Source organism: Hippocampus zosterae, chromosome 21, assembly GCF_025434085.1.
Source record: "Hippocampus zosterae strain Florida chromosome 21, ASM2543408v3, whole genome shotgun sequence".
Lineage (NCBI taxonomy): Eukaryota > Metazoa > Chordata > Actinopteri > Syngnathiformes > Syngnathidae > Hippocampus > Hippocampus zosterae.
Window position 1 is genome coordinate 8,203,436 of NC_067471.1, and position 27,817 is coordinate 8,231,252.

Below are 27,817 nucleotides of genomic sequence, written 5' to 3' on the forward strand. Positions count from 1 at the left end.
TAAAAAAAATAAAAAAATTTGGTCCCGGGTATCAAAATACTTTCCGTTGCCTGCTGAGCGCTTCGGCTTCTTCTCGCAATGACACGACCGTCTTTCGATCATTCTTAATTAGCCGCAAAGCGGCAACTTCATTATTTTGGCATTAGTGGTGAAGCCGCAAAATATGAAGACGGGCAAAACACTCCATTAGCAAACATTTCCTGACGCCGAATGATTTTGAAGACGATGATTTGCAAAAGCGCCTCAGCGGGGCAACTCGTTGCGCAACCGGGCAAATACATCACGGCCTTCCGTAAGGCTCACGCGGCTCACGCGGCGCTCGCAACGCTGCGACGAGTCCGAAAGGAGCAGATGGCGAGACCGGGCGATCTGCCATGAAAAGCGAGACCGGCGCTCATATTTTTAGCTTTTACATCGACTCGGACCGCTCATAAATCTCTCCCGGCGTTTGCCGTTTGGTTCTCGTTGCGGGCGGCTTCCTGGAAGTCGGCCGTTGAAGACGAAAGAGCGAATGAGATGAAAAGACTCAAGGACACGTTTCAGACGACATTACCCAGCGCGGAGCGTATTTTTTTCCAACAAGCTGCCGTCTTCGCCCCCAAATTTTCCCCAAAAGCACAAAGAGGATGCCGCGAACGGTTACAAATGCGCTCGCGGTCTGGAGCTTTTATCTCCGCGTTGACAAGCCGCTTTAATAAGGCTCCTAATTCAAGTAGCTTGACAAGAACTAATGGCAAGGTGCGGCCCCCGAACAACGGATATTGCTGATGGCCACGATAAACCAAGCCGAGCAACCACCGGAGGCGGGGTTAGCTTGCTTCGAGGTTTCCATCTGGTCTCGCCGAGCGCCGCCAATCCAAGTCAAGATGAACATGGCGCACGTTAGCGGGAGAACCTTTTGCGCTAGCGCTAGCTAGCTAGCGGCGCGGCACCGTCGTCTCGCGATGCCGGCTTTTGAATGATGAATGGCTCATTAGCGTCGGCCATTTTCCCGCATTGCTTCTGTCGGCGCGAACAGGTGGAGCAGTCAGGTCACAGTCACCGGCGCAAAAAAAATTTTTTAAAATGGCCGCAGATTGCCTTATCGAGATCCTGTCTGCCAAATGAAAAAAAATGACGGGGAATAAAAGCTGACTGCGGCTGTAATCAGAGAGGGATCTTGACCCCTAACGTCCTTGTGGATTGGCCCGCAGACATCCGCCGCCTCTCAAAAAGCGTCATTTTCCGCTCAGGCCGAGACTCAAAACTCATTCCGACGGTCCTCCGAGGATTGGCAGAGAGCGCCGATTGCGCGGCGGCGCCGCCGCCTGGCCGTTCTCCGACGTGCCCGTTCGACTTGTTTGTATTGCGTTGCTCATTCAATCTTATTTAAATATTCCCGGGTAATTAAGTCCCGCGGTCATTACGGACAACGAGATGCGAACTCGAAACTCGAATATTAATTGACCGTCGCGTCGCGCACCGACGATAGCGTCTTCGAGCTAAGGCTGGTGGATGATCTCGGTCAAGAAATGAGGGGGCGGGCAGCTCATCCCGGCCGCGAAAGGGCGATCGATAATCAAACTGCAAAATGAATTTGACGGCGGTGACGAGTTCCCTATCGAAAGGGAAAAGAAATTGGATGTGAAAGATGACCTGCCATAAAAGCCGATATCCCACAATGCCATCTGTCAGAGAGCGATCGGGGGATAATGACAAGGGGCTAATGAAAGCCGAACCCCCGCTTCGGCGGCGCCGGCGCTCGTGCCGCCGCTTTAAATCAACTTCTTGCTGACGCGGCGGGCCTTCCTTCATGGAAGAACCCGGCCGGATGTCAAAATGGAAGAAAAAAAAACGAGGGACGACCCTTCCGGACTGTTCCGACGGAGAATAAACGAGCCCCGCCCTCTGCCGTTTGACGGACTGCAGAGTCACGTGGCGGCGCCAAGTGGTTTTTGCTAACATTTCCCAAGAGCGGGCGTCTTCCCGTATCACTTCACGCATTTTCCGAAACGGCGTTCCAGCCGTCGCTCGACGCTTAGCCCCTTTTCAGTTTGGTGCAATACTTCCTGAAAGTTCCTGAATAAAATACGACGCGCCCCACCCGTCACCCCCATCAACGGGCCCGCCGCCGTATGATTAATGGCCGACCGCCGGGGTGATTTAATACGCGCCCCTCCCGCAAGACGAGCGTTGTATTCAAAAGGTCGTTAGGTCAACTTCCCTGGAGTTTTACGCTAGCCCCATTAGCCGAGCGAGCCGAGGCATAAATATCAACGCCAACCATCCATTCTCTGAGCGATCTGCCAATAAATATCCGATGCTTTCATTAGAGGAGCGTCTGCCCTGATCTGATATGTTGGCAGCCAGGCCCGGACGCCAAGCGACGGCGCCGCGGGGCTTTTCGACTGTTCGCCGCTGATGTCTTTTCAAAGCGCCGTATGTTCAGTTAATGGGCCTCTTAAATAAACTGTCAATCGCGCCAGCGCCCGCCTCGTTTTGTTTCCCGCCCGAGCGCGACCGTATTTTGAATTATTTCTTTTTCTTTTCACGCCACACGTCACAGATCCCAAACGGCGTACTTGATAATCGATTATTTAATTATCTCTTAATGATTAATCGATCTTAATGATTAATTACTGATTCATTTCCACTCGGGCGTGTGTACTTGGTCGGCCGAGATGCAAGGTGACTTCACTTCAGCAGGTATACCCAACAAGTCGGCGCCCGGTTGTTGTCGGCGTGAATCACGGCACGGCGTTTACTCCGGGCCAAAAGGGGACTTAGCGATATTGCCTCCGCAGTTGAACGTTGAGCGGCATTTCACCGGGTGCGCAATTAATATTTTTTTTTTAGCTGCCTTATTGTTAAATATTCATGCCGGCCTTTTTCTTCCAGGTAGGGCGGTGTTACGTAAGCGCAGGATGTCGACATGTCGACGTGGCTTTTGCGTGGCTTATGGGGGGGCGACGGGTTCTTTCGAGACCTGCCGGAAGAGTTGCGGAAGAGCCGAGTGCCAAATAATATCCCCTTTTTTTACGAGTTCCTCTCGCGACGGCGGCGTTTCTCGAAAGTGCTTACGTCCTTGAGAAGAACCTGCTTGTAATGAGCGCGGCGTCATCTTCCGCAGGAGCTCCTTTTTAATTGACAAAAGAACCATCAAAGGCAACTTCGCAGATGGGACTAAGCCTAAATTATATTTTAATTAAGAGGGATGTAAGGATTCTTTGCTTCCCCGGTGGACCGCCTTCAGATTTCGCTGCGAGGTTATTACACAAGACGGAGAGTCGGCCAAAAGTAAAGCCGCGCAAGAAACTTTCTCCGCCGGATAGAAGAAAAAGGCAAATGGAACGCTTTCATCCTTCCACAATGGATTCTGCTAACGTGACTAAACGCAGATTGGCGGATGAGGGCCGCACGAGAAGCAATAGCCAGCAAATGCTAATTGTTGCAGTTTGACTATTTTTTTTTCCATAGACAAAAAAAAATCCATTCTGCTTTTTTTTTTTTTTTTTTTTTTTTTTTTTTTTTTTTTTTTAGGTTAGCAATAAACACAAACTCACAACTGCAGTTGCACTCCTTGGCCTGCAAACGTCTGGCCAGAAAGTCATCGTAACGAGTCTTACATCACTGTTTGGTCTGATAGGCCAGAAGGGGGCCCCGCCGGGCATTTGTGTTGTTCGTTCCGTGGAAACGGGAGCCGCGTCGGCCTGCGAGCGATTTGATTCGAGCTCCCAGAGGAGCGCCGGCGCAGCGAAACGAGACGAGAAGACGAGTGAGCGACCGAGTGGAAGTGCCATCCTTAATTTGGACCCAACAAGGTTAAGAGACAGATGACATTCGATGCAGCTGTAAATGTAAAGTGCCGTTTGCGGGAAAAAAAAACTCATCTCGCGCCGAGCCTCCGACCTTGAAAGTTGGCAGCAAAAGCAAAGGCAAGTTTTATGATTGAAGACATGACGCTGGAAGTAAACGGGCGAGTCACGATCTTTGCCAAGTGCATTTGTTTCTTCACCGCTCGCGTTTTGAGTTCATTTGCGTTACAAGCTGGAAAGCCGAAAACCGACATATTCAGCTCGGGTGTTTCAGATTCGTACCGGCGACCGGGTGTTATCTAGCTTCAAGGACGGTCGTTGGCAGTCAACGGTTAAACGTCGGGCAGGTCTCGCGTCTGAAGACTTGACTGGAAAGCGCCCTCGGCATCTTCAGCTTTGTTTGCTGATGGGAATGAAAGCATGCCTGGCACAATTAGTAATCCCGCCTGGCTCTGTTCCGTCCCCGCCACCGTTTGCCGCTCTTCTCCGCTTGGATGCTGAGTGGCCACAAATGCACAATGCTATGATGGCACTTGCCAGCTAGGAGATCTTTTGAGGTCCCCCCCCACTACCCCCCACCACCCCCCACCCCCCGAGTTGAAGTTTCAATAAAATTGCCTAATAGTCACAAAATAGCTGCATTAAGAAGCCGGCCGGCTGAGATCTCGCCTTTGCTGCCTCAAAGGCTTGAAATTGAGCTCACACGAGGGGTGAGGGGGGGGGGGGTGGTGGTGAAACACAAACGCCATAATTGGCGATGTGAAACTCTGGCACAATGTGCTGAAGGGGGAGCGCGGAGCCTGATAGCCTTCATCGCCGCTAAAGCTCTTCATTAATCTCCATCCACGAGGTCAAGGAGGCGCTCGGTGCAAGACAAATGAATTTAAGCTCCGCCGTCAAGAAATGAGCAATGTGTGACGGCGACGAGCCTGGCTCACCGATTTGGGGGGGGGGGGGGGGTTATTTTAGGAACATTGAATCCTATGTGTGTGTATATAGGAGCCACGAATATTTATTTTTCTATTTGTGAATGTGTGTGTGTCTACATAGGTCTGTTGAATCATTTTTTTAAATATTTCACAGAGTGTCAGTGAGCTCAGTAGCGACTACTAACTCTGGTTGGCCTTTTTTTGGGGCGGGTGGGGGGGCATGTAGACGAGTCTGCCACGGCGCAGAGAACGAGGTCAAGGAAGGAAGAGCATCCACGGCGCTCTGCCGAATGAGATGAGGTGCTGCGGGCGCTCAATTCCTCAGCACCTCGTTTCTCGGCTACATGCGCAGCATAAAATCAGATCGCGGCTGCTCGCAGTCGGGCCCTCTCTTGGCTGAAGTTGATTTTGTTTGCCGCCAGAATTCTGTCAGGAGTTAGCGATAAAAAGCGCAGCGGCTGCTGCTGCTACCAGCTCATTTGGTGGAGGATGCGGAGAGCCGCTATAGTTTCATGTTTAAACGCCGCCGGCGTGTACAGGAGCGAGTATTAAGGCGCAGACCAGTTGAGTGGGCTTGAGCTGACAGCTTCCCTTGTACTGAGCGGTCGCGGCGGCGGGCTCGCGGCGATGATAAGCGCACGGTTGAAGCGGGTCACAACCGAAAAAGACTGGTGGAGCGCTGACCTCATTTGCGCGGAACACGTCTGGATGTCAATCGGCGGAGCTTCGAGCATGATCGCTGTTGCTGGATTTATTATTATTATTTTTCATTTTAGCCAATTACGGCTCACCGTTTCAAAACGGAGCCAATAAATTAAATAAATAAAATAAAATAAAATAAACAGTCACTATATGACCCCCGTAAATCCTGCGCGGCTGCCCAGAGGCGGGTTAGACTTAATGTTGGTCATTTCGCAAACTCGCGCAGGCCAGAGGGAGGGCGGTGACGCTGTGGGTGTGGTCGTAGCAATTGTGTTCGTTCATCAAGTGGCTCCTTTCATTCCCTTTCAATGTGCTGGGCTAGAGTCTTGATCGACTCATTTGACAGTCCTCCCCCCCCTCAATAATTACCTTTGCCAACCCTGAGCCGGAAGTCATTCATTGATAGATGCGTTTGTTTGGCGGCTAGGCAGACGGACGCATTAGGCTATTGACGATCCCTCGCTGTACGCACTTTGTTCATGGGCGCGAACATCCGCGCAACTGTCGAAGACTTAATAACGAAGGTGAGAAAGTGGTCAAGGTCGGCTCGACAAAGCCCCTTTTTTCCTCGCGCGCCATCAATGCGGGGAATTGCATTTTTTTTCTATCGGCTTCGCGTGTCAACGTCAAGAGCCGCGCGGGTTGGACTACCGTCATGAATTGAATAGCGGCAAAAAGAAAAGTAAATGTCGTGCAAAAAAAAATAAATGTATTCTCTGGAATGTTTGTATTGCTACGTTTCAGCGCGTCTTGCGCTAAATGCTAATTGAAACCAAAAAGGCCGCAAAAAAAACAACAACAAAAAACAAAACAAGGCTGCAGTTCACTGGAGCGGATAGCCGTTAGCGCGTGTTTTCATTCGTTGAAACGACGTCTCGTTAAACGCGCCTTCAATGCGGCAAATGGAGCCGACCTCCGTCGACCGCCGGCCCCCCCCCCCGGCCCTCTCCAAACAAATCCCTTTTGACCGTCGGAGCGACGCCGGCGATCGTCTTCACGCGCTCCGCATTCATCCGCGCGTCTCCCGGTTTTTATAAGGTCTTGTTCAAGGTTGCGCAATATCACGCGCCGCCGCCGCCGTTCTGAAATTGAAAGCGGCGATTTTGGACTCGAATTGTTTTTAGCGACGTTGGCGCTTTCTTCTTTCGTGCGGTCTCGGCTCGTTAGCCCCCTCGCCGTCGGGACGTCTCCGCGGTAATTGCACGCCGGCAACGTTGCGCGCCCTCCACTTTGTTCCTTTTCGGTGTGTCTGGCTAGTTTATTGGGTTGTCCAACGTGTAGCGAGATGAAATGGGGGGGCGGGGGGCGGGTCAGGCGGAGTCACCCCCAAGCTGGTGATTGGTGTGTTTTTGTCGTAGCAAACAGTAGGAAAGAATCGCACTTTAATTGGCATTGATTGGAGCATTAGGCTGTGCATTGTTGCGGGATTATTTCATTAGCCGCCATAATAACGTTAGCAATGAAAGGGAGAGGAGAATATGGAGTATGGCATTTGCTCGCGCGCGCACACGCGCACACACGCGCAAGCTAGCCGAGGTCTCTCCGCCGGCTCCGTTTGCTTTGGCGACCATCCAGGCCCTCCTACGAGAACTCCAGGAAGTTTGCCGTCTTTTCCCGACAAATGGACTTTTGTTCCATCTCTTTCTAATCTGATGTCAACTTTTTCAGGCTGGTGATTGATGTTGCGCTCGAACCCCCTCGACGACGGCGGTTCAACCCCGCCCCCCCCCCACTCACCCCATCCCCCCGAGCGCCCAACCGAGTTTCCCGGCACCTTTTCTATTTCCCCACCGCCTATTGTTCCGATTGCTCGGAGATGAAATGGCTTTCTTCTTTACAACAATGGAAATGAATCATTTCAAAAAGCCAATCCCGCAGGTAAACTCTGCAGTATTCTTTTTTTTTTTTTCCTTGTAACTCTGAGTGTAGTTTTTTTTTTTTTTTTTTTTTTTTTTTTTTTTTTTTAATGAAGTGTTCTGTAAAGGAAGTGGCTTGCCAAGTCGAGGCAAGGACAGTCACCTCGATAGCTTCGCCTCGAACCTGACATCTTCCGAACGAAATTTCACTTCCCGCAACTTCCATCATCATCATCATCATCGCGGGCTCTCCTATCGAGTCACAAGCCAGCATCGTCGGGGGGGCAACCGTTGTTCATCACGGGGCGTTTTTTTTTTTTTTTTTTTGCCGCGGGATGTGTATTTTGGACACTTTGTCATGTTTGGAGACACATTTGACAGATTAGCCGTTGGCTAATAAGTCACTGTTTGTCTTCCGTTCACCAGAAGAGCGTCAGCGCCGCAGCCTCCAGGGGGGCGCGAGCGCCAGCGCGAGTCAGCGTGATACAAACGAGCACGCTCACAGAAATAAGGGCCACGGTCACTCGTCATCAAACGAACTGTTAACGGTTCTTGTTTGTGCACATCTGAGTGGCGACTTGAGGTTTGCGTTTACGTTCCGCCGACAGATAATAATAATCCGCCTCCTGTTTTACCCGAACGACACTATTTTCTTGACCTAATTGAAGTACACCGAGCGCCACTCGGGAGTGCGAGTTTACTCTCGAAGGCACGCAAATGAAAATCCGCTCGGCTTTGCTTGGCGTCTATTAAATGAGACGACAGCCGCGTCGAAAGCAAACATATAAATTCATGTATTTGGGCAGACGTAAACAATCTCCTGACACGCCTCGGGGAACGATGCGAAATTAAACAGCGCGGCTGGCGTTCTGAGGCTGCATCTCGACGTGAGTTTGAAGGCTTGTCCACGGGAGTCGTTCATTACACGCGTGAATCATCGGCATCATGCGTCACTGACACATTTACGTCTCAGCCTGAAATACACGTCCGCTTTTCCGTGATTCCCCCTCACCGTCTCCCATGTAAGAGAGAGAGGGAAAAAAATGAGAAACGTCAAGGGAAAAGAGTGTCGTGTCGAAATACGACATTATGTCGGATTTTTCTTCAATCTGGTTCTTATCCTCGCGAGCTACCTTACGTAGCGCGCTAGGTCGCGCGCAGGCGACTGGCTAGCGGCAGCAGCGGGGCTCCAGCCCACGTTTTCACGTCTGCCTTCACGGGTCCTCGCCGACACCAGCGGGCGGGCGAGAACCTCCCGCAGCGACCGCGACAGAGCCGCGACCAACTCTCCGCCCCCCCCCCCCCCCAACCCCATACCGCCTCGTCTCCAAAATCACAAGCCGGCCAGTTGAGTAAGACATTCTCTGGTGGTTCGCGCTCAAATGGCGTTTGTTGTTGCAAACAAAGGATGGACCGTAATGGTTTGAGCCAGTAGGGCCTCTGGCGTGTCGAAAATATGAATCGCTACCGACGAACACCCAAACGGCATTTTAGCTCACTGTAAACAATTTTGCGTCCGGTTGAAACTCATGACCATTGAAATCGTTTGCCCGACTCACTCGGTGAATTTTTAACAAATTGAGTGACCGAGGTTGGTTTTATTGTTTTAATAAGGTTGAAGATGAGGCCGGGCATGCAGCAGCATTTTGGACCAACTGGAGACACTTGATGGAGGATTGGCTGACGCCAAAGTCGAGTGCGTGACGGTAATCCAGCCGAGATGTGAAAAGCAGAAGTCGTCATCAACTTGCAGAGCAGACGGTGTCGGCGCCTACCCCATAATTCAGGTGAACTTTTGTATGACAGTTATGAGTAGGATTTTTTGGGGGGGGGGATCATTTTTACGGGGGTGTGGGCAACCTCCAGGTGACTGACGGGCAACTTCATAAAAGTGTTTATTGGTTTATCCTTGAATGCGGCAGCATAACTGTTTGTTAGTTCGGCAGCCGGTGTGTGTGTGTGTGTGTGTGTGTGTGTGTGTATCTCACTCGATTAGAGCTAAATAAAAAGCAACTCGTGTTTTGTGTGACTGGGTTTGCATGGCAACCATGAGCATCTCGATGAGATTGACTGCAAATGCGACAGTTGCTTTCAGTGGGAACGTTAATTCCAATCGAGGTCACGTCACGGCGCTCAGCCGCCATGACACCAGCTAATTAGCCTAGCGCCATCCTTTATTGAAGCCGACACTTTGAAAGGGTTTCTGTCAGACCATTCTTCATTTTTGATCGTATTGATCCCCCCCCCCCCCCTCTCCGCCTTGTCCCCGATCATATTAGGCCTTTGTAAAAAGATGCCGCCAGCATTTTGCCCCCCCTCCCCTCACGCTCTCATGGCATTTGCTTTTGAGCCCTGTCCAGAGTGTCTGCGAGCTGTCGCAAGCGTAAGCGCAACTGCGCCGTCCGCTGCACCTGCAATTATCCAAAGCTGGACAGGCAAGGAAGATGGAGGGGAGGGGAATTGATCTGCGGCCTGTGGGAACGGTAAACAAAGACACCCCCCCACCTCGCCCCCGCCCCGTCCCATGTGTGCTCAGCAATTATAAAGCACAAGTTGCGGCTTTTTGCTGAAAAATGTTTGAAAGCATCTTTACTTAGCGACGTGGATCAGGAGCTTTTAATGATCCGCTCGATATATTATTTATTTATAAATATTGGCTCATGACCTCGTTCCAGTCAATCGATCAATCGTTTTCCAAGTCCTCAGTGAATCCAAAAATTTTTGTTGCTCGTTTTGTTTTTTTGGCCAGCATCTGCCAGTTCAGTTTACCCCGCCGGGGGCGATTGCTCCGCATCCTTGTGAGCATCTGTTGTTTTGGAGACTAGATTCTCGTCCGAGGGAAAACGCCTTCGCCGTTCAAAGTTCCGCCGCTGACCCAAATGATCACGTCTCTCCTCTTCCCCGGCTAATGTATGCCACTTTGACTTTTGGCTCCTCCTCCAAGGACGGGATGCCACCTGCCGAGAGATGTGATTTTTATGTGCATGTTTATGGGCTCGCCCACCTGCACGCCTCCTTTGGGCCGCCTGAGCTCACCCGGTCGAGGGGTTTTCACGATGACGGTGCGATTTAGTCGCACGGTCTTGCGTGCGTGCGGATCAATCGCATGGAAAACGCTTGTAGGACTGTCACTCACGTTTTCGAATCATTGATCCTATTCCATCGATTGTTCGCATAACGGACCGAGCTGGCTAAACAAACGTAGCAATGCTAAGCTAAGCGCGCTGGAGAATCTTTAACGGGCACCAACAAAAAATGTTTTTGTGAACCCAAGTGAGAGAGACCCGTTAAAGGGCAGCACACCAAATCTCTTTTTGAACCCTTAAGCAAAACGAGAGCACGTGAACCATGAAGAGAACATTGTTTCCCGCCCCAAGTTTAGTTTGCCAAATCATTTCGCCAGCGTGCATCTCGGTTTCTGTGCCGTGAACGCGCCGCTTACCGGACTTGATTTTGATTCATTTTGCAGAAGTGTGGCCTTTTTTTGCTCCACTTGCTCGCTGCGACTGATTTCATTTTGCGATCGCAAAGCTAAATTTGGTTTAAGGCAATGAATGCAGAGAGCACGGCTTCTCCTGGTCTGCTTTGGAGCATGCAAGCCTTCAATCTCAATATGTGTCCCGGCTGTTTTAGTGATTGATTTGATGTGAGCGCTGAAAGTCCGATCGGCATCAATCGGCACGCCGAGGTTTTCGTTCGCACTTGGTCTTTAGTCTTTAGAGATGCTTCAAAATGTGGTGTTAAAACAGGGGCCAAGGTGATTTTTTATCAACACAAATGTCATCGCACCCGTGAGTGACGGGTGAAAATGAAATTCTTACAATGCGATAAAGTAGCAGGAAGGCATCAATTCAGTTGCGGAAGCGCTGACGGAAATAAATCTAAATCCCAAATGCCGAACAAGATTTGGAAAGATAAACTGTCAGTGTGTCCTGTTTAATGACATCAAGGCACCTTGAGCGGTCATTAATAATAATAATGCACTGTTGGGGGGTTGGAGGGGGGAGTAGAACTGGCCGGAGGAGCAGACTGAGAAAAATTAACTCAAAGGTAAAGTGAAATATGCCCCCCCCCCCCCCCAGGAGAGTTCAAACTGCGTGTGAAAGCCTTTTTCGTCGACTTGATTGATTTGATGTCCTTGAAAAGTGAGCGGGAACAAGCGAAAACACAAAGGATGCCCCCCCCCCCGAAGAATACAAGGAGCGCATTCATCAAGTGACTTACTTCTGTTTGTCCTCCACAATGAGTGGCCGAGGGACCCTTGTAAGGCTGCAGTTTTTTCCGTTGTTGTTGTTGTTGTTTTTAGGACGGCAAACAAGAGCCGCATGGTGATTTACAACCCCCCCCCCCCCCACTCGTTGACTCAGTAATTGGCTAAAAATAAGTCGATCAGGTGGCATAAAACCATGTCGTCCTTTGTCACGTTTGAAGATAATTCCCCCGCCCCCTGACTCGAGTCACTTCTTTTGCCCCCGTCGGCTTCGAATCATCTGTGATCACGATTTGGCAGAGGGCAGCTCTCAGCCGTCCTGCCGTTATTTGGCTCCCCCCCCCCCCTTTGCTTTCTTCCAAAGCAATATGTACAGCAAAGCCAGGTGTCAGCGGGTCTTGTCCAAAGAGCAGCATCTCCCGCGGGCTCGCTTTCCTTCGCTCGTGCCACGACACGTCGGCTTGAATGATTGCGACCCTCGCGGCCCCCTTCCAGACGAAGGAGGAGGCGCCGGTGTCAAGGTGGAGAAATTGTCCTTGAAATTGGGTAACAATGGCTCCGAGTGCAATGTGACATCTCTCCCGGGGGGGGCTCTGGCAATATTAATCTAGCCGTCAATCACCACGGGCAGCCGGTCCGGTCCCGCAACCCCACAGGGTGTTGATTAATTAGGATACCGTCATACCAAAGTGAGGATTTGGAGCATAACAAGACGGTATCCCGGCAGTCAATGCGACTTATCACTCAAGTGGCATGCTTGGCCAAACTTTATCATACGTTTACGCTTGTCAAGTTTGATCAAACTCAGTCAGACCGATCTCGTTTGACCCAACTTTAAGAATCATTCATTCAAATGGATGATCGCATTGGTGCCATGACCCGGATCAAGTGCGAGCTTTTCGAGGTGGGGTGAGTGTAACAGATGTCGGCTCATGCTCATATGTAGGCCAGTCTAAAATGTAGGAGTCTTTGATTTCCGCGCATAGCGGCTGAATCAACTATGCTAACGCTATCTCGCTTTTGAGGCTAACGTTAGTCAAGATGGAGGCTGTTTTAACGAAACTAAGCTCGGCGGTCTGCGTCGATGAAGTGACGCAAACTTGGTTTTTGCACTCAAATTGAAAGAGTATTTTTTTCATTCATTCATTCATTCATCTTCCGAGCCGCTTGAACCTCACTAGAACCGCGGGGGGTGCTGGAGCCTATCCCAGCTGGCTTCGGGCAGTAGGCGGGGGACACCCTGAATCGATTGCCAGGCAATCGCAGGGCACACAGAGACGAACAACCATCCACACTCACACTCACACCTAGGGACAATTTAGAGTGTTCAATCAGCCTGCCACGCATGTTTTTGGAATGTGGGAGGAAACCGGAGCACCCGGAGAAAACCCACGCAGGCCCGGGGAGAACATGCAAACTCCACACAGGGAGGCCGGAGCTGGAATCGAACCTCTGCACTGCGAAGCCGACGTGCGAACCACTGAAAGAGTATTTATGACTTAAAAAGCAAGCGTCGATTCACAGTGGGATGGAGGAGCACCATCTGGCGTGTCTGCCGTATTAAAAAAAAGATGTGCTAATGTGCCCCCGGTGGCAAAAATGAGTCTCCCCCTCCTCAAGGCTCTCTGCCTCCTTCACACCATAATTGAAACGAATGTAAAAATAGTCGTGACGTGCGGACAGCCGCTCGCTCTCTGAGGACAAGGTCAAAGCTGATCTTTTTACTCTCATTTCAACGTGATTAATTGTCGCTCAGGAAGCATGTTAGACATGTGATGGGGGGGGTGGGGGGGGGGGTGATTTACAGCGTGTCCTCGAGCGTAATTTGATCACCGCGCAGGAGGAAACGATTATTAAGGGTGGACAAAATGAGATGGAAACGCGTGTTACGAAGATTCTTTCAAAACGCGCACTCCATCTGACCATCTCGTCGCTGATTGTGCTCCGGTGACGAGTAACACGCAGACGTCGTGAGATTGTGAACATCAAAATGTCCTCGCCGCTCTCCCACTGTCACATTTCGAGTACGTCACGTGCGACGACGGGGCCATGTTGCCATAGACACGGCCGGCTACGAAGAGCAGTGGGTGACATCAATCAAATCTCCGAGCAGTCTTACTGTCTGATCCCATTGACACCCTGACGCTTGACTCCGGCGGATTTATCTCACTCGTTTAAAAAAATAAATCAATAAATAACGCGATTTCATCTCCATCAACAATCAATGGAGACATAAATGATATTCTTAGATTGTAATGAGTGCTTCAGACATTAATCTCCCCGATACAGCCCCCCGGTAATCTCGCTTTGATATCTGCCTCATCGCAAGAATATGATTGTAATCTCGAGGTCCAATAGGATTATTTAAATAACGAGCGCCCGGCGGAATTCAATCGTTACGTCTAAGACAACACGTTTAGGCGTGCCAGTGAGGAGAATGCACATGAACTCTCTTGACAGACATGTGAAGGTTGAATATCAGTTGTCTGGGGATAGACACCTGTGGGACTCCACATGTTATTTTGTTTTTGTTTGTTTTGTTTTTTTGAAGTCATTGTGATGTGATTATTAACATGTGAACAATCTACTGCAATATGCAGTATGTGTTGCCGGGCAACTGAGAATCTTGGGATAACCTTGCTAGGTTTGAGATATTTTTCCTCAATCCTTGCAAAGAACGTGACCTGACAGAAGCTGAAGCTTATTGTTGGCTGAGAATATATTGATTTTGTTTGTTTGTTCACCCACTGTCGGTAGATGTTTTTATTAGAAAAATATAGCTAAAACGTTGCCTGATCACGTAGAATATTATCTGGCGTGTGGTACGCGGCGCAGCCGGCGTCTGTTCTCAGTCAATATTCGAAGAGAAGGACGCACTCGATTTGTTGACTCAAAATTTAATTTGAGAGGAAAGATTTATGTCAACCGGCGATCGGATTTGGCGTGACTTGTTGGACTTTGTTTCTGGTTCTCAAAAAGCATTTCCAGATGAACGTAAATATCATTATTTGAATGTATTTTTGTAATTAGACATGGAAAAAAAAAGAAGGCTTTGGAATAGACTGACAGCGGTAATGGCACGGAGCGTTTCACTGAAACAATTCTTGGGGAGCACTTCAAAAGCTTCCACAATACAGCGAGCGGATGCATAATTAATGTCATTTATCACACAACGGGCCGATTCATGTGCGCAGACTAATGCGCCGTCATTTTCATCTCTATTGAGCTCTAAATAGCTCAAGTTTTGTGCTGGTGTTTTTTTTTTCTTTTTTTTTTTTTTTTTTTTTTTTTTTTTTTTTTTTGGTGGTCATGTCTGCTTTGAATGCAATGTTTCAATCAAACATCAGTGTATTTATTTGAGGCAGGCGGCGGAGTAATAGGTGACGTGTGACGAGGGGAAAAGTCATAATGGCTTGAAGAAAGGAAAAAGCAAAAAAAAAAAAAAAAAGCAACAGTCGGTGTATTCTCCAAACATAACAGAGGGAGTTTATAGTGGGAGCCGGCGCCAAAGGGAGATCCAAGGTGGCTTCAGATTTGTCATTTTCACACAAGCGCGCACGCACACAAATAGTCACCGCCCGCTCCCGGGCCTCGTTAGAAACGCTCACAAGCGTCGGCAACGTTCACAGCCCCCCAAAGGCACACACACACACACACCATGCGCGAAAAAACTTCAGAGACGCCCGTCAAGTTTGTTGTCGAGGCATCGCACAAGGACAAGGAGCCCAGCCTCCTCCCTCTTGGGATGACGAAAATTGATCAGAGCCAAGCTTTTGTTCCAAGTCGGCATCACTTTTCAACTTCTTCCACTAAATTATTCCGAGCCGGTGACGGGATAGCGGCAGAAATGCGCGTCGACCGTTGTCGACAGTTCTGAAAACCGGCACAGCAGTTCCTGTTGTCTGTCAATATGGCGGCGAGTGGCGATCACGATGGAGGGCAATCAAAAAACGCGGCGTGTGTTAATAATTCGACGGCCCGGCTTGATGGCTCGCTTTACGAGCAGCCTTCCGGGGCTCCGAGGGGAACGTATCGTATAGCGACGTGGAGCCCGCGTATACAGCTCATAAAAACAACGGAGAGCATGGAAACACGTGTGATTAACTTGTGATATAACGCGGCAATAAAATTCCACGCCGGCAACTCTTTATGCCTGCAATTAGATGCAGCGAAAGTCCAACGGCGGTGTTTGTGCGCTGCCAGATAAAATATCATTTGACTGTTTTACCGGGGTTGGATTAGTCCATATTTCATCCTCGGGGGTTGCGAATCAACAATATGGTAGTCAAGCGTTGACAGGGCTGTACTTTGCTCCCTTATTGAATCTCATTGCATGTTTCCAACCGCAAATAAATGTAATATTAAATAATTGTAAATTTCCCCAGTGTGGGACGAATAAAGGATATCTTATCTTATCTTAAAATCTCGATGCATAACTGCAAATGTGACTTTTTAAGAGGGATCGCTTTATTTCAGATCGAAATCCAGTACCGGCGCCCAGGCCAGTTACATACAGTCCATCCCACTAGGAGAGCGGGTTCACGAGACGCTAACGCTAAGTAGCATCTCGTTAGCCCGCCGTTGTACGGCCCCTTCACTCAAAAATGTCAACCGGAGTCAAGAGCGAGGCTGAACTGTGGATTTTTAGAACTCGGATGAGACACCAGGCAGCCTCCGGGCGATTTCGGGTCATGTGACGGCTAGGAAACGCAGTTGTTGCTCGCTGTCGACGTCCAAAAACGTTTTCGGCGTGGCGCTTGGCACCGCGCTGCGTGAATGCTTCCTGCGCAAAGTCCTTACCTATGAGAAAAGAGGTGAACAGGAATTCACTTGTCGCCTCCAGCTCGGCAGTTGATGGTACTGACATGCTAGGCGCTTGTTACCAAGGTAACGCTGTCCCAATTCACTCATCTATCAATGCTCCACTCCCATTGGTTGTCGCTGACTAATGCCTGAGCCCACCCACTTTGTGTGTGTGTGTGGGTGTGTGTGCCGGCTTCTTGTCACTGCATTTTATTGACAGTCCATTGTCTCCCGTCGCTAATTAGACTTCATGGCCCGCCAGCGCGGCTGCCGACGCCTGCGCGCCGTACAATCAAAAAGTCTCCTCGACCTCCTCGGTCTTTCATTATCGTCACAATTTACGAGAAGCGGTTCGTACTTCATAACAAAGCAGGAGACATTGGTCACATACCCGGGGGAGTTGTGATATTTCATTCCCCGGAGATGATTATTTAAAAAAATAAATAAAAATGAAAAAAAATGGGGGTCTTGATTTGCAGGTTCATACGGAAAATGCTCCGGGATCAAAATCCAGTCTGACGGACACAAAAAGGAAAACTAATGATGAAACATTGTCTCAGTCAAGTATGAGAGCAAGTAGAGCGTTGAAAATGAAATGAAATTACCACCCCCTCAACGGCGCATCTTCACTGCATGTCGTATAATATGACGGTGATAGCAGATTATGTAATTTTTTTGGGGGGGGGGGCGCATAAATGGTGAAACGGATTCAGCCACAGATGACTGCGCCGTGACCGGCAGATGGGGAAGATCTTTGGTGGGGGGGTTGGGGTGGGGGGGGGGGGTTGTGATCTTTCCCTGACAGCCGCCACCTTGGTTTTTCCATCTGCATTTGCGCTAAAACGCGACTCTGGGCGATTGCTTTAAAATGAGGCTTCTTCTATTATTTGCGTCAAGAAAATAAAAAAATGGAGTTGAGGAAAGGCCGTGGCAGGGAAAAAAAAAAGAAAACAAACCCCCAAAATGTCAGCGTTGACACGGCAAATGTGGGCGCGTTTAACTTTTGATGGGATTATCTTCTCCATTATTGAGAAACAAGGGCCGAGCGCAATGTGCCGATGGCTCCCTCTCGCGTATTGTTGCCATCCTATAATTGCTTCTTTTCATGCGATAGGCGAGGAAAGGTTAGGCCGCGGCGAATCTTGGAGAGCTCGGGCGCCATGCGAGATGAACGCAACCGAGAAATGGGAGCGCGTTGGCATCTATTGTTGGGGAAATTCATTCTTTTTTTTTTTTTTTTTTGTATCTCCAGACAGCAAGCAAAGATTTTTTTTTTTCCTCCAGATGATCTCGATGGACTAACTGGCGGATTTAGACGGGAACGCGATAGGTGGAGCGACTTTACGTTGGGCGAAGACAACCGAGAAGCCATGAATTTGCTGAAACGTTTAACGGCGCGTTTTCTGATTGCGCGCTGGCAGATGTTCGTTAAAAGAAATGACGGGATATTAAACGCCTCCCTTTTCCCTTCTTTATGAGCCGCGATCTCCAGTAAACATTTAAAAGCAAGTTAAGGTGACTTGAAAAATTGGGACTTTCAGAGCTGGGTCACGTACACTCTCGTCTCGTTTTTTTTTTTTTTTTTTTCTCAAAAGTTGGAAAGTAGCATCGCTTGAATTGATTGGTCGATTGGAGAATCAAACAACCTGTTTTACCGTTCAGCTCCTCGACCGGCAAGTTGTGCCTGAGCACTTGACACGACAGAAGCATGTTTGACTTTCACTGGGATAGACATACTAAGTGGGGAGAGGGGGGAGGGCGTTGTTTTCTTTTTGTCTTAAGACAGAAATGCACCTCGAGTCGCAGAGGGCGTTTCATTCTTGACACATTTCTAAAAAAAAAATGTCGCTTTGAGCGTGTGCGTTTTTTTTTTTTTTTTTTTTTTTATCAGTAGCTGTCACATCTGACGTGCACTCCAGTCTATCGGCATGCACTCCCAAAGACAGCGTGACAGCGATAAAGGGGCCTCTTCAAAGGCAAACGTAAGATCCGCACGTCGAAGGAGTCACTCGGCATCGTCCGGGAAAAATCGGCGACGCGCGCACCTGCGCACCCGCAAACCAATCCGGCTCGTGCTCGGCCTCGTCCAAACTATTTGAGACAAAGAAATGTTGGCGTCATGCTAGCATAGCATCATCTAGTTAAGACCCGGCACGATTTAGAGCGACCAAGAAATGACTTACCGGGTTACCAGTGCGGGTGTGGCGACAAATAAGGCCCATTTTATTACAAAGGTCAAAATAATGAACCCAACCTTGGGTCAAGGTCATCTACTCAAAGTCTACACACCGTCCACACAATATGGGTTAAAAATAATCCAATCAGTTCGTTAATCTGTCATGCTGTGAGGGTTCACTAAGAGTTCCTTCGGAAGATTGTAAGTTTGTTTTTTTTTAGTCGCTGTCTTTACGTATTTGCACAGAAAGACCACAACAGCACCTCGTTAAAGTAATTTCCGCACCCCGATGCGATACTCAATTATTTATGCCGTCGAGTCTTTGCCGATTGAGCGTCTGCTAAATGCTCGCGACTCCAGGAAAGCTCGGCAATCGGCACCGGCATCTAGCTGTCGGGGCGAATATCCGCGCCGGCGGATGGGAGGCCAGCGTCTCGCGACAAGGTGTCAGCGCATGCTAACTTTGCCTGACGATACGGCTTCACGAAATAGTAGGCGCTGAAGTGGAGCGGCCATCTTGTGCGGAACAAAGTTGTCGGGCGGGAGGGAGCTCGGTTACGGCAAATCGACGACGTGATGCCGTCTCTCGGAATTGTTGACGAGCTGCGTCGCTAGCTAGCTAGCAAGAGTTCATTGTAGCAAAGACAATTTGAATTTGAAGTCGCCGTCCTATTCCCTTCCATTTATCGAAGTTGATGTCGGATGAGGTCAACAATGGCCCCGTTTGTTTTGGGGGTCTTTTTTTTTTTTTTTGAATGGCTTCTCATCCCTTGACGTCTTCATTTCGCAGACGCTTCAACGCACAACTGTTTGCTAAGCTACTAAACGGCAGCTAACGCGGGAATCCCAAATGGCGCACAAAAATGGACACGGTGTTGTGGGCGGCACTTTTTATTTTTGATCTTTTTCTTGATTTTAGTCATTCGCGATTTGCCATTTCCTTTATTAGCCGCCGCTGTTGTGACAGAAGATTAATTCTGCAAAAATAGCCGAGTCACCATGGCGGCCTTTGTGGAGACGATGCACTTAGCTAATTAGTGCACTCGACGGCAACAAAACACTCTTAGCACTTGACAAATTTAGACAATAGACCATTAGGAAGGCTCAAAATCACAGCTTTTTTTTTTTTTCTTCCCCCCACAGAGTGCTGTTTGCGTCAGGACAAACGGCTCTCTAGTGTGCCGCTCAGATTACAGAACACCGAATTAAACTTGCAAATGTGCGCCAGCGATTAATTCCAAGACGGCTTCGCCATCCGAAACAGAAATGATCTCGTGGCCTCTTTTTGATCCAAACATCAAACGTAATCATCCCGAAATGGAGAACTTATGTCCAACTTGTCTCCTGCAGGCTTGAGAAGAAATGTCCAAACTTGACCGAGATCCTCGTATGCACAATTTGGCCGCTAACGAACGCCGAGTGACCTCCGCGACCTCCGCGCGTCGTGATTGTTCGCGCTATAGTCCCGGAAAACGCGAGCAATATTCAAATGCTCGCCGTTTGAGAGCAGCCCTCAAGGCTGCGTAATACCCCCCCCCCCCTCCAAAAAAAAGGGAACATAATAGTGATAGTCTTCCCAGGCTATTTGAGCGTATATCAAGCCTGGGAATGATAAAGGCTGCTTTAATAGGCTGCTCTATCAGCGTCCGGCCGGAGGATGTAACGGGCTCCTGACTCGGGCTAAAGCCCTTGAGAGGGCAACGAGGCGGGGGCGCGAGAGCCCGCGCGTGGACTCGGATGATAATCCTCCCCCCCCCCTAACCCGCCGCGGCGGTATGAGAAGCATGCGTTGGGAGGGCTCAATTAACGAGCTTCCTGTGGCACTTTGTATTTGTGCGCGAGGGGCGCCGCAGCCGATTCATAATCAATTAATCACCTGCTAAGTCTTCGGTTGTAATGGGCCACGTGCACTCGGATTGATAAAGCGGGTTGGCGGTGGTGGGGGCGGGGTGGGGGGGGCAGTTCTACCGCCATTCATTTCAAATAAAAGCACTGTTTTAATCTGCTGGATCTGGAGCAGACAGAAAGCAATTTGTTCAGGGTTAGAAGTTAATTAGCTTGCGCCGTATGCTTTGTTCTTGCTCATATGGAACTTTGAAGTTTATTTCATAATGCATTTCCCTTTCCACTGGAGGGGCGGTGGTGGGGGAGGAGGGGGGGGTGGATTGTGACACATGAGTCGTAATTATGTGTTCTGTTTAGCATTCGGGGAAAAAAAATGCAATGGAGCGGCATCAATTAAGAAACAGGACTTGTTCGAAAATAGCCTCCATCGCGATCAGGAGCCCGTTAGTCGTCTGTCCGTAAGTCCTTCCTTCTCTTGATCATTCATTCATTCATTCATTCATCTTCCGAGCCGCTTGATCATGTCACATGAAATGATCTTCCCAGAGCCAATGCGAGCGTCTCTCTGCCACTCCCTAGCTTGACTCCATCAACTCTACCGCTCCCCCTGGAGTGCAGTGTATGCGCTGCGGCCTAAGCCCCAGTCCAGCAACCCCCCGCCTCGGCCCCTCCGCGTCCTCTCTCTCGCTTCACTCGTCTTTCATAGCTTCACCCACAGCCTCCATCGGCTGTCTTGTCTCGTTTGGCCCTCGGGCCAGCCTGAATGTATATTTCCAAATGCGTGTTTATTTCACCAAGCGTAGAGGTTTGAGGTTCTCCAGGGGTCAGGCGCGCCATGCGCACGTCGCCCACCGAGTCGGCTTTCCAGCCTGTGACAGGTATCAAGAGTTCCCGACAAGCCGCGTTTCCCCTCGGCGACAGTGACGCGCACGCTCAGCGGGTGACGAGAGCGTGTGTCACCTGTAGAAAAAGCCAAATGTGCCCGCTGAGACCTGCCAGCGGCGACCTCGCTGACCCTGTCACCCACGCAGGGCGCTTGATGAAACGTGTCATTGCGCGTCCTGCCCCGGCCCCAAATATACACACACACACACACACATACACCCGAGCCGGTGTACTTGGATGTGCTTTGCACAACAATTAGGAGTACAATAATTGCCTTGCAGAAACAAGCGAGGCTATTACGCTGTCAGGCGCCTGAAGGATAGAGGACGGCCACATTCAAAGGGGCAACTTGAAGGCGTGACCTCAAAACGTTTGCTGGAAGAGATCTCATTTGCTCCCCTTAATGCCTTCTCAAAATGATACTGTTGTCATGATCACCCCAGCGCTTTGTTTGGGAGCCGCGTGTGTGTGTGTGTGTGTGTGTGTGTGTTGCTTCCATAGGAAATTATGTGCCTTCTTCCCCTCTGAAGCTCATTCAGCTCTCAGCAGAGGACCTCTACCCCCTAGTGGACAGCCTGTGTATTGCAGTTGCATTTTGAGCATGTATGTTTCATTATGTGTGTGTGTGTGTGTGTGTGTACATTGATCGATTATCAGAACCGCTTAATCCTCATGAAGGTCATGCCGGAGCCTTTGGCAGTATGTGTATCAATAAATATGTATAAATTGTCTTTAGTAGTTAAGGTCAAACAGGGCACTAGTACACGGGACTTAACTTCTCTCCATACTGCACGATAAATAAATAAAGCCGCGTTCCCGAATCCCTACTTAGCACCCTGACGTCATCGTGTTTTTTCCTATTTCGGTGAATAGTGATTAGTGCGTCGGAGTTCCCGTCATCCGGTCGGCAATGCATGCTGAGTCATCGTATTCCAAATTTAGCAAAACATTGACGAAAATTTAAAAAAAGCTGTCCTAATTGCAGGAAGGATGTGAAATTGGGTTTGAGGGTTTAAGTCACCGGCGTGAAGATTAGTCATTGTGCGGCTGCGATCATACGAATGCAAATTCGCTCTCGGTGATCCCTGAGAATTGAACGGAATTACAGCGAGCATCCGTCACGCTGGAAGACTCCCGTACTGGCCCATATAATCACTGAGCTGAATTGAGGGCATGAGCGAGGGGAAGGAAGGAAGTCGTTTTCTTTTGCCTCTGCGTCGCTATGCAGAGAGAGAAAGAGAGGGGGCGAGAGAGAGAAAATGTGACGACGGACTGCGGATGCGTTTGGATCGTTGTCAAAGAACTTTTTTGTTTCGTAGGTATTTATATTTAGCGGATACATCGCGCGGGTTTGGGGTTCGGATTTTTGGTCAATACTTGATGGAGTAGTTGTGCGTTGTCAAGGAGTTGTTTTTAGGCCGTCTTAAAAGGCCGCTCTTCTTCTTCTCTTCCTCTTCTTCTTCTTTGTGTGTTTGTGTGTGTGCACGCACAATGTGGAATGTATGGCCCAGTTCAGAGCAAAACACATCAAGAATCCGTGTCATAGTGTCAAGAAATATAACGAGGGAGGCTTTATGCACTCCCGGAGGGGGGAGAAATCATGTTTACTATGATGATGGAAAAATAAAGAACATATTTTGGGGGGGACGGGAAAATAATACTTGCGGCACCCCGGGGCGACTAAAAGTGCAAGAAAATAAAAACTTGGGCCGGGGGTCTCCATCTCAATTTGAGATCATTCCGAAAGTGTTGTGGGGGGGTGAAGTCAGGGCTGTGAAGTTCTTCCAGACCAAACTTGTCCCTCCGAGGTCAGGGACCGTCAACAAATGCGCATTTTGAATGTCTTCCAAAAGGAGCCCGCATTCAGCCCCCATAAAATGCCCCATTAAGCAATTATGAGGCTTCATAACCACGACGCCTGACCGTAAGCGACGCTCGCGGTTGTCTTTGGTGGCGAGACCTTTCTGATGATGCTGTCCCCAAGTTTTCCGTGCGCGTGAACAGCATCAGCCTTTTTTGTTGGGTACTAATTGTGATAGCCGAAAACTCCGCCTAGCAACAAGTGACCAGGCTGGGCCGGGGTTTTCATCCGCGATTCCCCGCCCGCTGGTTAACTCGTGCCGTAATTACCAAGCGGTCCTCTTTCGAGCAAACTGGAAGAGCTAATGAAGCGAAATTAATCTCGACATGTTATTCAAGGAAGAGTCTTGTTCCCCCCCGCCCCCCCCTTTTCAAGTGGTTTTGTTATCATCAGCAGCCAAATATCATTTGCTCCTGTAATAAGCCAGAGGAAAATGAACACAAATAGGTCAAGTCTTTTTAATTGACTCGTTTCCTGTTTTTTTTTTTTTGCGGGGGAGGCGGAGGGGGGGAAGCAAGAAATTGCCCTACTGTGTGCTTTTTTTTTTTTTTTTTTAATTGCGGCAGGATCGTTCGTCTGCGGTGACTTGATTTTCCTCCTCTTTGGTTTTTCTTACATGTGTAAAAATGAAGGGGTGGGGGGGGGGTTGCTGTCAAGAGGGTGGGGTTGTATGCCATTGTGACCTTCAAAAAAAAAAAAAGAGCTTCCCACACTCCATGCGCTCCACATCGGGGGTTGTCGCTAATACGGGATGCCGACAACCACGTGTCACAAAGGTCGCCAGAGTTCAGCCCTCGTTTTAATGTTGCGACCTTGTGGGTCAATTAAAGCGACCAGTCAAGTTAGCGTTCCTCCTCAAAACATCTCAAGGCCCGTCGACCACATGAGGAGGACTCGATAGAGGCACGGCAGTCGACGGATATCATCCGGAAGGTCATTTTTCTTTCTACCCCACCCTCGTACAGGACCCCGTTAACCTCCGGGTTGACCCCGGGTCCTCCTTTCAGGTCACCTAATTTCTCTGCGTTGATTAGGGAGACAGGGTCGACTCTTATTTTTATCCACGGCCGAGACGATCTTGTCATCCGGCCCCCCGGAGGGGAGGAGACGAGCCTCGGGGAGCGCATTACGAATGACATCCTGAAAATCAGTGCCGCCTCGGCCAACGGCTCCTGCGATCGATGGCCGTTGAATTAGGGACGCCTCGGAACCGTTTTACGGGTCGAAGGCGTATTGATAGCGCTCGCTCGCCCCGAGCATGTGTCCAATCGATGCGCTGTGTTTTACAGGCGCTAATGAAAAACGGGTCACCGGATCGCGTTTGGGTGTCGCGCGTTGGATTTGACGCTCCATTTTTTTTTCAATAACAACACTGAATCGTGGCGCCTTTTCTTCTTACTTCTTGGCGTCCCGTTGCGCAAGTTGTAAGCTCCAGTCGACCAATCGGAGGACGGCAAAATGGCAGCGTAAAGTGCAGCCCGCTCGCTGTCTCGGTTAAAAAAAAAAAAATAGTTGAAAAGAATAGGCCAAAAGTGCCTGATGATGAATTCATTAACTCTTGCTCTTTGAAAATATTTCATCAGCATCTCAATTTATTTATTTTATTTGTATTTTTTTGAAACGACTAATAAGAGCAGCAGCACTTGACCCCTTTCAAGCATTTATTTGGCGCTAGGGAGTGTTGCCAGTTTAAAGAGCTGATTAAAAAAAAAAAAAAAAATCCGCAGCAACTTGTGTGTGTGTGTGTGTGCGTGTGCGTGTGTGTGTGCGTGTGTGCCTCACCACATACACTCCCGCTGCCAGCAGTTCTGGCAATACGCTGTGACACGCTGCCTTCCGCTTCGAGGTTCCGGGGATAAGTAAGTAGGCCCTTGCAGCATCTTAAATCCAGCGGGATTGCTTGCTCGAAATTAGCTGCTGTGTGGTGACATTTCCATGCTACGAGCGCGGCGTGGGGGGGTGGTGGGGGGTAAATAAATAAATAGATGAGGGCTCAGGCTCAGATGCAATTTTCGACGGGGTCTTATTTGTTCTTCTCCAAATAAGTTAACCGCGCCGGTTTGCGTCCCGGCCGATCTGCTCTTGCGTCTGCCCGAACCCAAAGTCGAACGGACGCTTTTGCTTTGAAAGCCGAACGCGACGGAATGAAGTTGAAGTTCGACTCGTCGAGCGGCACGCGCGCGCCTACTTTTGAAAATCCAACCCCTCCGCTCTCATCTTAATCCTCCTCGGCGAGAGATAAGATCTGTTTACGTTTCTGAGCACAGCCGAAGTGAAATGATTATCTCCGATGTTTGATCTCAAAGGGAATCGCCGAGATTTCTATTAAGAATCCGCGCCCGGTGTCACATTGTATTCGCGCGCGTACTCCGAAGGGCCGCGGTGATCCGCTCTAATCCAGGCAGGATGGAGAATGAAAAGTATTCCCCTTTTTTTGTTTTTACCAACTCATCCACGGCAGTTCGGATGAAAGAAAAATGGCCGCCATCGCCAGACAAAACGTGCCTCGCCCGCTACTGACTTGAAATTCGCTTTTAGGTTCGCAACCTGCCAAACGCGAGGGCCGAGCCAAGCGAGAAAACACGTTTCAGATCCAAAAGGAACGACTCCGACGGGAGCTGAACTTCAATCATGGCAACGAGGCGCTTGAGGAACGTTAGCGACAATGACCGAGGAGGGAGGAAAATGCGTACGTTTGATAAATCCAAGAAGTCGGGTGTAATTTTAAGGACACCGATTCCGATATTTCATGACAGTAACACAATAATTGGAATCCGTACGAGCCTTTCGGTCTTGGCCAATCGCATAACCTTGGAATTCAATAACTAGCTTAACGCAGGGCATTAGCATTGATGGTCAGCTCCGCTCTCCAAACTGTCGAGGCTTCAAACGTTTGCTCCGGTCTCCACCAGGGTGTGTCCAAAGCTCACCATTCACGAGGCCATTCTTTCCCCACTTAGCGGGACATTCCAAAAAGCTCACAAAGGTAGTTAGTCGTCCCGTACAGCGGCCCGAGTGTGTCCTGTTTGTTGACGTAGCGACGCCGCGATCAAGAGGGCCGTCATCGGGGCAGGTGTCGGATCACTGGGGCGGTTTTGTGTCACGCCTCCTTTCCGGCTTGATCCCACTTTCCAGGACTTCCGGCTTATCAAAGGCAGCTCCCCCGCATATTGAGCGTATCGTTCTCATCGGGGGGCCGCTCGCGCAGCCTTTCGCATCCGGCGCGCGGCGAAATAAAGAAATGCGCCGACGCGCATCTGCTTCCAATCATCCCCCTTTGCCATCAGCGGTTGCAATATTGCGATTTCATAAATCAAATGGGAGCATTCCCGTTAGGTAGGCTCGAGATGCGTACTGTATGTTATTAAGGATGTGGTGACGATCCATTTATGGACATGATGTGGTTGCCGGTTGAGAAATCTTTTGGCAACACTTGGTAAAAAAAAAAAAAAAAAAAAAAAACGAACTGTGAAGCAGATGGGGAACTGCGTGTGCTCTTTGTCACTGTGGTTAGGAAATGGGTGCCTGGCAAGACAAATTGCATCATTCTTTTGTTCGTGCAGTGGTGGAAGAATAGCCATGTAAACAAAACAAAACAAAAAAAAGTTGATGTGTTTTTGTTTTGTTTTGTTTTTTAAATCCCCAATCGATCAAGCAAAGAATTTTTGTACTGATATTCTCCCTGACTGCATTCAATATTTTGTTCATGTCAACAAACAACAGGACAATGGACTTTGCAGTTTGCACTGCTGCACTGGCGTCCCTCAGGGATCCTTCCCGGGGCCCCCAAATATGTCAAAGAGTTCGACCATGGCCAAGTGGGTCACCGTTTAATCCTTTCCTAAAAATGATTTCCCACAATCATTTTTACATCATGAAAATTAGCCACGGAAGAGGTCACGGACGGCTTATGTGTGCAGAGAGCGGGATTAGCCTCCGGGTTTAACATGCGCATGAACAGATTTGAAGGACAACATGACGATACTTCTGCCGCCACACTCGCTTGCAATTTCGGAGGAAACGGATTTGCCAGCCCAGGTGCCGGCAATTGTGCAGCGTTAATCTGATGTAGACTTTAATTCCGAGCCGCCCTTCAACTCCTTTTCATTTCGAGTCGAGTTCGTCACCGCCGCTGTTCGGCCGACGCGATGATCCGTTTAGTCGTGTTTTTTCGCCCCGCTACATTTCGAAGGTTTCCATTCGTGACAGCAGCCGAGAGACCCGGTCATGTTTCCGTTCGGTGCCGCGTCCAGTTCTGGAGACGTTCCGTGTGCTTCGTCATAGGAATGTAAATAGTAAATAGCAAGTTGACATTCACTTGGCCAACCCCCGGAGTATCATTTTGCAACGAGACGATTTCGCGGACAAGTTTTGCAAATATGATCTGGGACGAAAGTCACGAGAAAAAAAAAAAACACGCACAATGGATGGCGGCCTTATCTCGAAATGCATCCATTTTCTCAGGAACGAGAAGAGCCGTGCGTTGCCCACCCCGCTTGGCTTTTGTTTCCCCTTCCTTCTCATGCACGTCGGCTCCGGATTTTACCGAGCGCGCAAATTACATCCGCACATGCACGCAATCAACATGCCGCATTCATTTTTTTAAATTTTTTTTTTGTTCTTTTATCTGAAATAGACACATGCAAAAGAGCGGCAGCGGCGGAGCATATGGTGCTCATTTCTGCACCAGTGGCTTAATGCTCTTAGGTTCAAGGCTTTGTTCAGTGCATCATTGTTTTTGAATGGCAAGGCAAAG

General features: G+C 49.3%; 1 long non-coding RNA gene across 1 annotated transcript in view; it reads right to left on the reverse strand.

Moving 5' to 3' along the window:
* LOC127593704 (uncharacterized) overlaps window positions 1-24,835 on the reverse strand; it is a 191,533-nt gene extending 166,698 nt beyond the window's left edge. Inside the window, exon 1 of the long non-coding RNA XR_007960473.1 lies at window positions 24,793-24,835. This is a non-coding gene — a long non-coding RNA (uncharacterized LOC127593704). The remainder of the gene's footprint in view (window positions 1-24,792) is intronic.
* Between the last annotated feature and the right edge of the window lie 2,982 nt (window positions 24,836-27,817).